At 34.9% G+C, this 12,500-nt stretch overlaps 1 long non-coding RNA gene across 1 annotated transcript in view; it reads right to left on the bottom strand.

Annotated features, from left to right (window-relative positions):
* Positions 1 to 413: 413 nt before the first annotated feature.
* The window catches only part of LOC123863692 (uncharacterized), a 33,018-nt gene continuing 20,931 nt past the window's right edge, over positions 414 to 12,500 (bottom strand). Inside the window, exons 4-5 of the long non-coding RNA XR_006795616.3 lie at positions 6,439 to 6,568; positions 414 to 5,666 (exon numbers count right to left, since the gene is read on the bottom strand). This is a non-coding gene — a long non-coding RNA (uncharacterized LOC123863692). The remainder of the gene's footprint in view (positions 5,667 to 6,438; positions 6,569 to 12,500) is intronic.

Consider the following 12,500-nt stretch of genomic DNA (forward strand, 5'->3'; position numbering starts at 1 on the left):
CACTAATTTTTAAAATTATTTCTTCCTGCTGTGGACATGAATTTCTAAAGTGTGTGTGTGTGTGTGTGTGTAGACATTAATTATTGACAGAGTGGGAAGTAGAACAAATCATGGCAAAAATTCCTTTTAATAATAATTTATAAACTAGAATTTAAATAAAAATTTGGAAGAAAAATAAAAAATAATTTATAAATCCATGTCTCTTTCCTTTTCCTAATCCTGTTCCCTTGTTATCTTAATGGTTTCTACCTTTACTACTAATGCATGAATGTGCCTTTGCTAAATCATCTTTTCACTTGAAAAATAAAAGCTGTGAAATACAAACACAATTTCAAGTTAATAAGCTAATATTTATTGAACACTTATCATGTAACAGGCACTCTAGTAGGGATTTTCTCATTTTGGTCATGAATTATAATCAAAATGGTAAAACTAAATGAAATACTTAAAAGGAAAGTAGAAGTAATACATTTACAATCCATAGAGATACCCTGATAATTTCTTTTGTCCTTATATAAGCACAACCCTCAGTCTGTATTTGATCTTTGGTCATCACAGACAAATTAATCTCCTTCTCTTTTCTTGCCTTCATTTTAGACACAGAGCATTAAAGAAATATTTAGTATTTCTGGGATACCATGCCAATCAGAGATTCTTAGTGTATCAGTACCCTATATACACTCAGGGAAGTTGTGAATAGTTGAAACAGGGGCTCATTTACTCACCCTACTTGTTAACTATTTTAATCCTGAAAATAGGCAGTATTTTTTTTATTTTGAGTTTTTAAAATTTTCAGTATAGCTAACATAGTTGTATACTAGTTTCAGGTATATAATATAGTGATTCAACAATTATATATATTTCTCAGTGCTCATCATGATAAGTGTACTCTTAATCCCCATTCAACTATTTCACCTATCCTCCCACCCATTTCCCCTCTGGTAACCACCAGTTTGTCCACTATAGTTAAGAGTCTGCTTTTTATTATTATTATTATTATTATTTGTCTCTTTTTTCCTTGTTCATGTGTTTTGTTTCTTAAATCCCACACATATATGAAATCATACGGTATTTGTCTTTCTCTGACTGACATTACTTAGCATTATACCTTCTAGATCTATCCATGTTGCTGCAAATGGCAAATTTTTCTTTTTTTATGGCTGAGTAACAGTCCATTGTGTATAAATACCACTTCTTTATCTATTCATCTATCAATGGGACACTGGGGTCGCTTCCATGCTTTGGCTATTGTGAATAATGCTGCAATAAACATAGGGGTACTTATATCTTTTTGAATTAGTATTTTTGTATTCTTTGGGTAAATACCAGTAGTGGAATTACTGGATCATAGGGTAATTCTTTTTTAATTTTTTGAGGAAACTCCACACTGTTTTCCATAGTAGCTGCACCAGTTTGCATTCCCACCAACAGTTCATGAGGATTCCTTTTTCTCCAAATCCTCACCAACACTTACTGCTTCTTATGGTTTTTATTTTCGCCATTCTGACAGGTGTGAGGTGATACCTCATTGTAGATTTGATTCGCATTTCCCTGATGATGAGTGATGTTGAGTATCTTTTCATGTGTCAAAACAGGCAGTATTAAATTAGTACTTTGCTATTTCAGTTAGTCTAATGTAGCAAGTTCATTAGTTTTAAGTTTTTGGTAGTAAACAATAGCAAAAGAAGAAACAAAGAGAGGCAAAAATGTCTCCTCTCAAGGAATTTGAGAAACAGAAGTGATCTGACACTTCTGAGGCAAAGTGATTTTACAGAGTTGGAAGTGAAACCCAGGAAGAGGCAATATCCTGCCAAAAGTCACAAAACCAGTTAGCAATGGGTGAGGCTGAAACCCACGTCTTCTGTCTCCTGTGCAACTCTCTCTTGACCACATAGAATATCTTTTTCTAGAATTTCTCCTTTTCCTTTTGATTTCCTTATGCCAATTATTTTATTTTATTTTATTTTTGTAAGAACATGATACATTTTATTATTTTTTTCTTCTACTTCAAGTTTGTCTTGTTGGTTTCTCTATACCCACTTGCCTTTTTCCTTCTCTTGGTTTATAAAAGGTTTTATTTTCCCTTCAGAATTTCTTGGCTTTTACTATTTTACTGACTTTGAATTACCTCATTTTTTCTATTTTCACTCAGAGACTCTGAGAAGGGGTTAGAAATTTTGAGATGTTGAATGTCAGTTGTCCAAATCAAATTCAGCCAAAATAATAACAACCAAAAAAGCCAATAATGAAGAAAAATGCTGTTTAGCCAAGTATGTTCATCTTAGGTTTGTATTTGCTATTTTTTTTTTAGTGGTACAGCTGTTGCAGCTGAATCCTGTATGTTGAAATTTGGATGGTTTTCATTTTGGAAGATAGTGATAAATCTGAGAGTAGAATAGTTATTCCAATAAAAATGTTTTTAAAAAGTATTATTTACATAGGAGAGAAAATGAATATAATATTATTGGTTACTTATTGCTTTTAATTCACAATTTAGCAGTTAATTACCACACAATCTTGTATTTATTCCCTGGCTATTTTATGTTGGTTCTGTGTTTTGTAAGTAGAGTGTCATAAGACACTATTGTGCCCAGTTTATATGTCAATTTTAAGTTTTAAATGTACTGGTATTGTGTATGTGCTTTAAAAAAAAAAAAAGACATGCATCTGCTCAAACGAACTCCATTTTCTGTCTTGTCTCAATCACTTGTCAGGATCAAGTTCAAATACGAGGGCAGAGGCTGATCCATATGCCCCCTTGACTGAAGAAGTAGAAAGTGTTTTTACACACAAGAGGTGAGAAATGGTAAGATTCCCTTTATCTTTCTCTGATTTCCCCATGGTGATCTCTTCTGACCTTCACCCGTGAGGTCCACGATGTAACACAGAAAGGTAGAGACAGGAGAAGGATAAGGGGAGGTTTGGGGGAGACTTGTTATGAGTGCGGGCACCTCGGCGTTTTAGTACCTATCCCCATTACCATTAAAATGCAATGGTTTCTTCAAGCTGCCTTGGGAAAATTTCAAAAACACAAAAACACTTAAAAGGCAATTAAAAGCTCTTCAGCTGTGTATGCATGCATGTGTATTGAGTTATTTTGTTTGGCCCAAAGAAGATTAAAGAAACCAAGGGAATGTTCACTCATCCTATTCAACTTTGCCATTTTGCAGCGAAGTATCATTTCTGATCATGGTTTAGTTAAACATGTGCACAGAGCACATAATTGTTGTCCAGGTTGATCTGAACAACAATTCCCCGAATTTCTGGCAGGAGTTATGAGCAGAACACAACATCCATGAGAAATTAGACTTGGCCACAACATGTTCAGTGCACAAAGGAATCCAGGCAGTGGGTTTAGTAAAAATGAGGAAGAGGCTCTAAAATAAATGTCACACATTCACCTCTCTTTTGTATTCCTTTCAATGGCAATGTTTACAGAATTTTTTTTTCCTATCCACCTGCCTTTAATAATGTCTTCTCCCCTCTTAATTGTTTATTCAAAACTGAGTTAAAGTTAAAGTTTAACTGAGTTAAAGAATGAGTATTGAAGCATCCATAGGACCTAGCTGGGAAAATGGATTTTAAAATGATTAAGTAAATAAAGAATAGTACATTGCCTACTACTCCAGTCCACACTGGTTTCTCCTTTCCTTGTCCTCTGTAATATTTTAATCTGTCCCACTATATCAGTCCTGATTGTCTGCTCTATTGTATTTATGCCAGCTCAAAAGAGAGAATAGTATATAATCCAATAAGGTAGTGTTCATGGTTATGCTTTGTAAACTATCGAGTATCGTGTAGTGTATTTCAACTTATTTCATATGTTACTTCCGGTTCTCAATTTATGTCATAATTACTTTAAAAATTCTCTCTTATCTAGCACTATGCTGGACAAAAGGAGGGTCTATATTATTGACTCACTTAATAATCATTAATTATAATTTTTGACAATTATTCTCAACCATTGAAAAGCATACTGACTGAAGGCCAATATTCTTCAAAGATGACTCCATTCAAGCCAGCTATCGCTTCTGAAACATTCAATTTGAAAGGTAAGAGTTCAGTTTCCTTTATTGTTCAATACACATTTCTTTTCCTCTTTGAATAAATCAGTTAGATTTTATTCCATTTGAAAATGATGATTATTTCTACATTGGTACATAGGTTCTAGAGGTACCAAAAGACTTTAATAAAAAAAAGCAATTAAAAAATTGATTCTAATGACTAATAATAATCCCTGAACAGTGATCTCCTTGAAGACAGAGACTCTTGGATATTATTTTTGAATAGTTTTTAGCACATAGCAAATGATGTTATAGAGGCTTAATTAAGATATGCTGAATAAATGAATAGAGGTCTGATAGTAGGGGAGTACATCTGTGGCCAGCAGACATTGGCTGTAACTATTGCTACCGGAGGAGAATTAACAGCATGAAAGGTATCTCAACATCAAATGAAAAATAGCATGAAAATGTCTTTTAATTTAGGTGTCAGAAGCCTGGGCTAATCACTGAGCATGAATTTGTCTATAATAAAATGACATTTCCTATGAAAATGATTTGTTAACATTCACTTCATGATGGAGGTTTTATTGCACGATACCTAGGTTTGTTCTGATAAGGATATCCATTTGGAATTGCTACCTTATCTATATGTTACCTTAATAATGGAAATGTGTCTAAATTAATTGGGAAGGATAAAGCACATACAAAGTAGAGAATGAAGAAACATCAGTGATAGCAGGAAAAATCTGTAACCCGAGATAAAGGATTTCTTGATATTAAATCCAATAAAAAAGACTTAAAAGGAAACACACTAGTGTGCAACACTCCATCAGTTATCTTTCTGTCTCCTCTACTAAATCCAGCTCCTCTTCCTCCTCTGTAATTGTCTTCCAAGGTTTCTACTCCTCCCTCAATGTACTCTATTTAACCCATTTCTCACTGAAGCTGCCATGGGAGTTTGAGTGCAAGGCCGTGTTTGCAGCTCTACGCAGGAGGTTTCTGTTTTAACATCCTATTTTCATCTCAAATTTAAGAACAGAAAATCTGAACCCACTCACTTTAAAATAACTCTTTTACCTAACTTCCTTATTTTCTTCTTCATTTAGTCACCTATTAGGGGAACTTGATCTTGCTCTTCTTTTATTTGCTATAGCCAAATTCTCTCTGAAACAGGTATTTTTTTAAACATGTACGGGAAATTTGTAGGCAAAGGGCACATTTACAGGAGTTCTCCTCCCTCATACCAGTAAAGCTAACCAAAAGAACTAAAAAAAAAATGAGGAACAAAAATGATCTATATTGACCCTTATAAAGGTCTTAACCTCATACTACAAATCCAACAATTATTATCAAGCCACAAGTTCAATCTAATGTATAGTTTCACAACACAGTGCAGCAAGTGTTGCAGAAATTAAGGTGTTACAGAAATAAGCCCACAAACAAATATGAAAGCCCCCAATAATATCCGCCAGCTAGAGAGGAGAAGAAACTGTGGAAATGAACAGAATTATTTTGTCTTGAGCCAATTCTTCAATTGCAGCTCAGCCAGAATTGAAGAAAAATCCATAAGCTAAGCAGCTTCTTACTTGGGTGGACTAAGATTTAGAAGCAGGTCTGTTGTGAAACAAACTTCAGACAACAAAGGACCAAATACTCCAGTACCTGAAATCAGAAGCATAGAGTGTCAGTCTGGTTGACTTTTCATCACACTGGTTGACTGAACACACTGAAGCAGAACAAACCATTTCCCAGCAACACTGTATGTGCTGTTGTGGTACCATTTGGGCCCTCCACCAGGCTAACTGGATGTGGAGCCTGAGTTCCAACAATTTCGAAAGAAACAGCAGCTTCTGTCTGAGTCCAGCAGGAGAAATCTCTTCTGCCCAAGTCCCTACCTCCCTTCCTTTAGTCCTCAGGAAAATGAATGAACATAGGCCAATGACACTCAGACTTCCATGTTGTTCATGAAGAGGAAGGTCTGAAGGGAGTCAAGGAGATGTCTCCCACACTATTTGAGGGAAGAGAGCAGAATGTGTAGATCTTCCCCTAGTCAAAGGTAAGGAAATTGTATGAGAGAAAGAATCATGTTGGTTTTGTTCATTATTCTTGGTCAATACCTCTAGCAGTACCTGCTATAGAAGGGGCTCAATTAGGATTTGAGGAAAAAATTATTATTGCAGAAGGTAGGAGTCTGGGCATTGAAGTCAGAGAGGGTTAAGAGTCTGGGATTGGCAACGTTTTAGCTTTGTGTCTCTGAACAAGTTATATAATGCTTTGTATCCTTATAGATAAAATTCAGGTAAGAGGAACACCTATATCACTGTGGGGATTAAAAGACGTAATATATTTAAGGTGTTGGGCACATGACTCTGCTGCATATTCTCCCTTTGCTCCCCCCATGTGGTTCTCTAGTAACACTATTTTCTCCTCTTACCTCTTCAGGCCTATGGAGTGGTAAGATTTCCCCACTGTTGTTGATCTCTGTCAGGTCTACTTACATGAACATTTCTTCAATCTTCTGAATTGGATTTAATATCCTGATAGTATTTTGAGGGCTACAGGGCCTAGAAAAGAGCAATAATGAGAAAAGATGAACTTCAGGTGGTGGTGTTGGAAGAAGTAGTCTTGGCAATGGTCATGGCAGTGGTAAGCAGAGTAGTATAGCAATACGTATAGTGGTAACTGGTACTGTTACTGCTGACGGCAGAGAGACTGAAAGTATGACAGGAAATCTGTTAGAGCAAAAAAAAAAAAAAAAAAAAAAAGCGCCTAAAATCAATATAGTATTCCCTAAGATGAGAGACATTTTTAGACAGTAACAGTTTTGTATTATCAAGAAAATTAAAAGGGTGCCTGGGTGGCTCAGTCAGTTAAGCGTCTGACTCTTGATTTCAGCTTCAGTCATGATCTCAGGGTCATGGGATCGAGCCCCATTTTGGGCTCCACACTGGGCATGGAGCCTGCTGACGATTCTCTCTGCTTCTCCTGCTGCCCCTCCCCCATCTCTCTTAAAAAAAAAGAAAGAAAATTAAAGAAAATGTGGAATTTTTTGATACAAACTATAAAAAATTTTGATATAAAGTGATTAATTGATATATTAACAAAAATAACAGTACTAAGAATGCAGAAAATCAATGTTGTTACAAAATATGAGAATAAATTTTAAACCAGAATGCATACTAGCAATCTAAAACACAGAATCAGTAACAAACCTGAGAACTTAATCTTAAAACTTCCAAGGAAAAATTTTTTTAATGAGAATTGGAAAAGAGATACTAGAATTGGAGCATCTGCGTGGCTCAGTCAGTTAAGTGTCTGACTCTTGACATCTGCTTGGGTCATGATCTCAGACCCAAGAGATCTAGCCTCTTGTCAGGCTCCCCGCTCAGTGGAGAGTCTGCTTCTCTCCCTCTCCCTCTGTCCCTCCCCCTGCTCACTCTGTCTCTCTCTAAAATAAATAAATAAATATTTGAAATTTTTTTTAAAGATACTAGAATTCAATGTATAGATAGTTGATTTTCTGAAAAACAGAACAGAAAAAAGTATTTAAAGAAATAGTAGAATAAAAATACTTGAATGAAATGGCACGATCCTATAATTCAGAAAGTCCCATTGCCCATGAAAGAGAGAGAGAGAAAGAGAACAGACAGCGGCAATGACAAAAAGGGAGATAGAAAAAGAGGGAGAGGTTATCCTGGTAAATTACTGATCTTCGTTATTTAAAAAGATTATTCATTATGCAGGTAAACAAATAAGTTTACATCAAACTTCTCGTTAGCAATTTTAGATAAAAGAAAGCAACAGAACATTGTTATTAACAAGTATTGAATATAAAATTGTGAACCAAGAATTAAATATTTAATCAAGTTTTTCATATGTCAAAGCTTAGGAAAATAGACTCAAATAATAATTCAAAAAGCCCATATGTTTCTGGTCTAAAAAAATTCATTTGAAGGTGTATTCTAGCCACACACACACAAAATGCATTAAAATAAGGAATTCACAAATGGGCAAGCTAAGGGACCACGCAAATGATTACTGGTGAGTGCAAGGTAATAAAATTGCTTTAATTTCTTTATCTTTCATGGTAAAAACCAATAAATGTATCATTACTCTCAAGTTTATAAATGGAGAGATGTACTTAAGTTTGTAAAGGCAACCGCTAATGGAAAATGTTAGAGTCTGTATCTTGCAGATGACTAGGGTAATGTGTGTGGATTTGGGGTAGTAGTTGAGGATGTCAATGACACAGTCACGGGGGTATAGAAAAACAAAACAGATTCCATATCAAACTACAGAAAACAAAAGAAACAGAAGTAAGATGATGGAAAACCAAATAGGACTGTTTAGTAATAATTACAAATGAAATAGTCTTTAAAGAGATAATGATTCTTATTCAAAGAATAAAAATGACATGCAATCCACAAAGAAGATACTGAAAATAAGTGTTTTAGAAAGTTTGAAAATAAAAAAATTGTCCAAAGAAAATTAAACAAGAAACTAGTAGGAAGAATGCTAAATTCAACAACTTGCTTATGGTGTGCCTTGACCTAGTTTTCTTCATGGTTCTTCTTCCTGGGGTCCACTGAGCTTCTTGAATCTTGGGTTTGTGGTTTTCATCAAATTTGGAACTATTTTGGCCATTATTTCATCAAATATTTTATTCTGTTCCCCCCCCTTTTTTCCCCAGGACTAAAACTATGCATGTGTTAGGCTATATACACAGTTAACTGAAGTTCTAACTTTTGTTGTCTTTTTTTCCCTCCATTTCATTCTGGTAGTTTCTATCACCTTGTCTGCAGATTCCCCCATCTTTCCTCCACAGTAGCATCTAATCTAGAATTACAGTATCATTTTTCATCTCTAGAATTTTTATTTGGATTTTTTTTACATCCTTCATTCTTGTCATCGTGTTCATGTTTTCCTCTACCTTCCTGAACACATGGGAAATTAAAAAAAATATGTTTTAATGCTTTTATTTAATTTTATTATCTATGTTATGTTAGGATCTGTTCTATTGACTTTCCCCCTCCTAATTATGGAGCATGTTTTCTTGCCTCTTTGCATTCATTTTAAGTTTTGACTGGATACTGGATATTGTTTCCTTTTTGTCTCCTGTGCTGAATCTCTCTCTTTTTTGGGGGGTGGGAACTTTTTTTCTGGGACTCAGTAAGTTACTTGGAAACCATGGATCCTTTCATATCCTGCTTTTAAGGTTGTCAGAGCAGGTCCTGGACAGCCTTTAGTCTAGGACTAATTTGGCCCCACCACTGAGGCAATGCTTTCATGAGGACTGACAAATGCTCTGTGTATTAGGAGGCCTTTCCACTTGGCTGGTGGGAGCACAGACTATATTTGGCCCTGTTTGAGCTCTGGGGATTGTTCTGCTTGTTCCTTTCCAGTGGTTCTTTCCTAAGTCTTGGGCTGTTTTCTTATGCCCAGGTGCATATCAACACAGAGCCAAACACTTGAGGGGACCCTTCGGCAAATCTCCCAGACTCTTTCTGTGCATCTTTCTCCTTCCTGAATATATGTTGTGAAAATCCTCTTCATCCTGGATTTCATAAACTGCAAACTCTGTTTTCTCAACTCAGCAAGACTGCTGGGCTCTGGGTTTGTCTTCTTTCTGGTACTGTCCAGAAACTTGCTATAAGCTGGAGCGCTCATAGGTCTAAATTCACTTGTTTTCCTTCTCTTACAAATCACTATCCTGTGTTGTTTGTTGTTCAGTGTCTGGAAACTATTGCTTCACATAGTTTTGTATGGTTTTCTATTTGAACAATGTGGGAGATCAGTCCTCATCCATGTTATTCCATTATGTACAGAAGAGGATGTCCTCATGCTAAATTCAGACAAACTTGAATTCAAGACAAAAGGCATTAAAATGGACAGAGTTATTTTTATTATCATTATAATCTATATGAAAATATATTTGTCTTATGTTTTTTGCACAGAATTAATTCTTTCAGGGCACCTGGGTGGCTCAGCCAGTTAAGCTTCTGCTTTCGGCTCAGGTCATGATCCCAGGGTCCTGGGATTGAGCCCCGCATCAGGCTCCCTGCTTCTCCCTTTCCCTCTGCCACTTTCTCTCTCTCTCTCTCTCTCAAATAAATAAATAGAATCTTTTTAAAAAAGGAATTAATTCTTTCATCCATTCCACAAATTTTGACTATCTACCACGTGCCAACACTTTTCTGTTGCTGGGCAATTTAAAAAGAGAGCCAATGTTCCTGCTCTCAAAAAGCTTCTAATGGAATGCAGAAAGATATTAATAAATAAACACCCCCCAGATAAAATGATCAATATTGAGTGTTGTAGAGAGAAGTAAAATAGGTAATACAATATCAAGTATCTATCAGCTCAGAGATTTCTGAGATATTGCTAATTTCAGCTAAGATCTGAATAGCAAGAAGGAAAGTGCCATGCACAAAACAGGACAAGGAACATTCTGGAAAGTGGAATAGTTAGTACACACACTCCAATATGTGAATGAACTTGTCTTGTCTGAGGAAGAGACAGAAGGCCATTGCAGCTGGAGGGTGCTGGGACGGGTCACGGAGAGAAAGTGTCAGGCCAAACCTATATACTTTGTGAGCAGAGTCAAAATGTGGATTGACTTTAAGTGGAATTTGGATGGAAAGCTGGTGGGAGGTTTTAAGCAGAGGAACAAGGAATTTCATTCTGACTTCCATGTGAGATTCAAGAATGGAATCAGGTTACCTGAGGGCTGATTTCAGTAAACCATGCAGGAGATAACTGGCTTGGACTAAAATAGTGTTAGAGACAGTGGGAAGTGGATGGATTTGAAATTTGTATGGAGGTAGACTTAGTAAGACGTACTGTTGAATTGGATGAGAAAACTTTTAATTTTTGGTTTGAGTAACTAGGTAAAGAGGAGAATGGAAGAAAATCTAATTGGGGGATATAAAATAAAAAAATAAGAACATAAAAAATGAGAAACACAGATACACACCAAAAGAAGAACTTTAAAACACTTCAGTTTTTCACTGATCAAGGGAAAAAAAAGTAAAAGTATAAAAAACACCAGGTTCTGAGTAATATAAATATGTATTTAACTTTATACCATTTCAAAAGAGAATATATCTTCTTTTCAAAGGCTCGTGAGACATTTACATAAATTATCTATATATTAGTTAGGAAAGGAAATGTCAACAAATTCTAACATATAGACATAGTAGAGATCAATTTTATTATAGTACAATAAAATTTGAAATAAACCAAGAAATTAAAATGAATACTCAAACACTTGGAAATTTAAGAAGTATTTTCTAAATAATTCTTGGGTCAAAAAGGAGTACAAAACCACAGTGTAAAAAGAAAAAATATTGTTAAAATCTAAAATAATGCATATAATGAATCCAAAGATGTGCTCGGGAAAACCCATAGCCTTAAACTTTTCATTATTAAATGAGAAAAAATAAATCAGTACTCAGCCCCAAAATAGAAAATGGTCAACAAAATAGATACAAGAAAAACAGGGAAGTAACCATATCAAAAAGGAGGGCTAAAAATGAAAATGATAAATTCAAGAGTAGTTTATTAGAAATGCTAAAAAATACATAAATTATGAGCTAAAATAAAAATAAGAAAAAGTCATATCATATTAGAAAAGATATTAACAAATGAAAACATACCCTATACCCAACATTATAATAAGTGAGAAAAGCTGATCTAAACATACAAATTTCTAAGATACGAAACTTGAGTTAAGAAAAAAAAAGAAAAGGAGGAAGTTATAGAATAACTTTCCTTAACATCTCCAAACCACAGATAACTTCTAGGTGATTTAAACTGTTCCAGCGCATAAGGAAAGAAAGCAATCTCCATAATGTTTTAAATGAATTCGGCAAAACTCAAAAACAGTATTTTTCAATGAGAACAAAAAAGAATAAAATTTCAGTCCAGCCCCACTTATAAATATTCATGTAAGTATCCTAAATAAAATGTTAGCAATGAGAATCCAGGAAAACATGGAAAGTCTCATAAATTCATGATCATAAAGATTCCTTCCAAGAATGCTAGGCGATTTATTATTAGACAATGTATTGCTATAAAAGACCATGATTTTAATGAACACAGGGGGAAATATTATTGTTCCCAGTGATTCCCCAAGGAGTATTTGGTAAAACTCACTACTTATTTCTGATTTTTTCTAAAAAGGATTATATGAGTCGTACGTCACACCACATACTCATGGTGTATATTTTATACATAAAACTAAAAGTCATGAAATAAACGCATGAATAAACCCATCTGTATGAGAATTTAGTGTGATAAATAGGACATCTGAAGTCAGGGGGAGGTAGGGAAAGATTAATTATGCAAAAAAGATGGTGAAATGGTAACTGAGGAGCCAGTTAGAAAAATAAAACATCCTCAACAAATTCTAGGCTGATCAAACGTTTGTAGAAAATTAAATCCAAAATTATTAGATAATGCATAAGTCAAAAATTGTGTATTTGTTGAGGAAGTTCC

Source organism: Mirounga angustirostris, unplaced genomic scaffold (assembly GCF_029215605.1).
Source record: "Mirounga angustirostris isolate CCGP_5_RB_7025 unplaced genomic scaffold, mMirAng1.0.hap1 SCAF_1, whole genome shotgun sequence".
Taxonomy (NCBI): Eukaryota; Metazoa; Chordata; class Mammalia; order Carnivora; family Phocidae; genus Mirounga; species Mirounga angustirostris.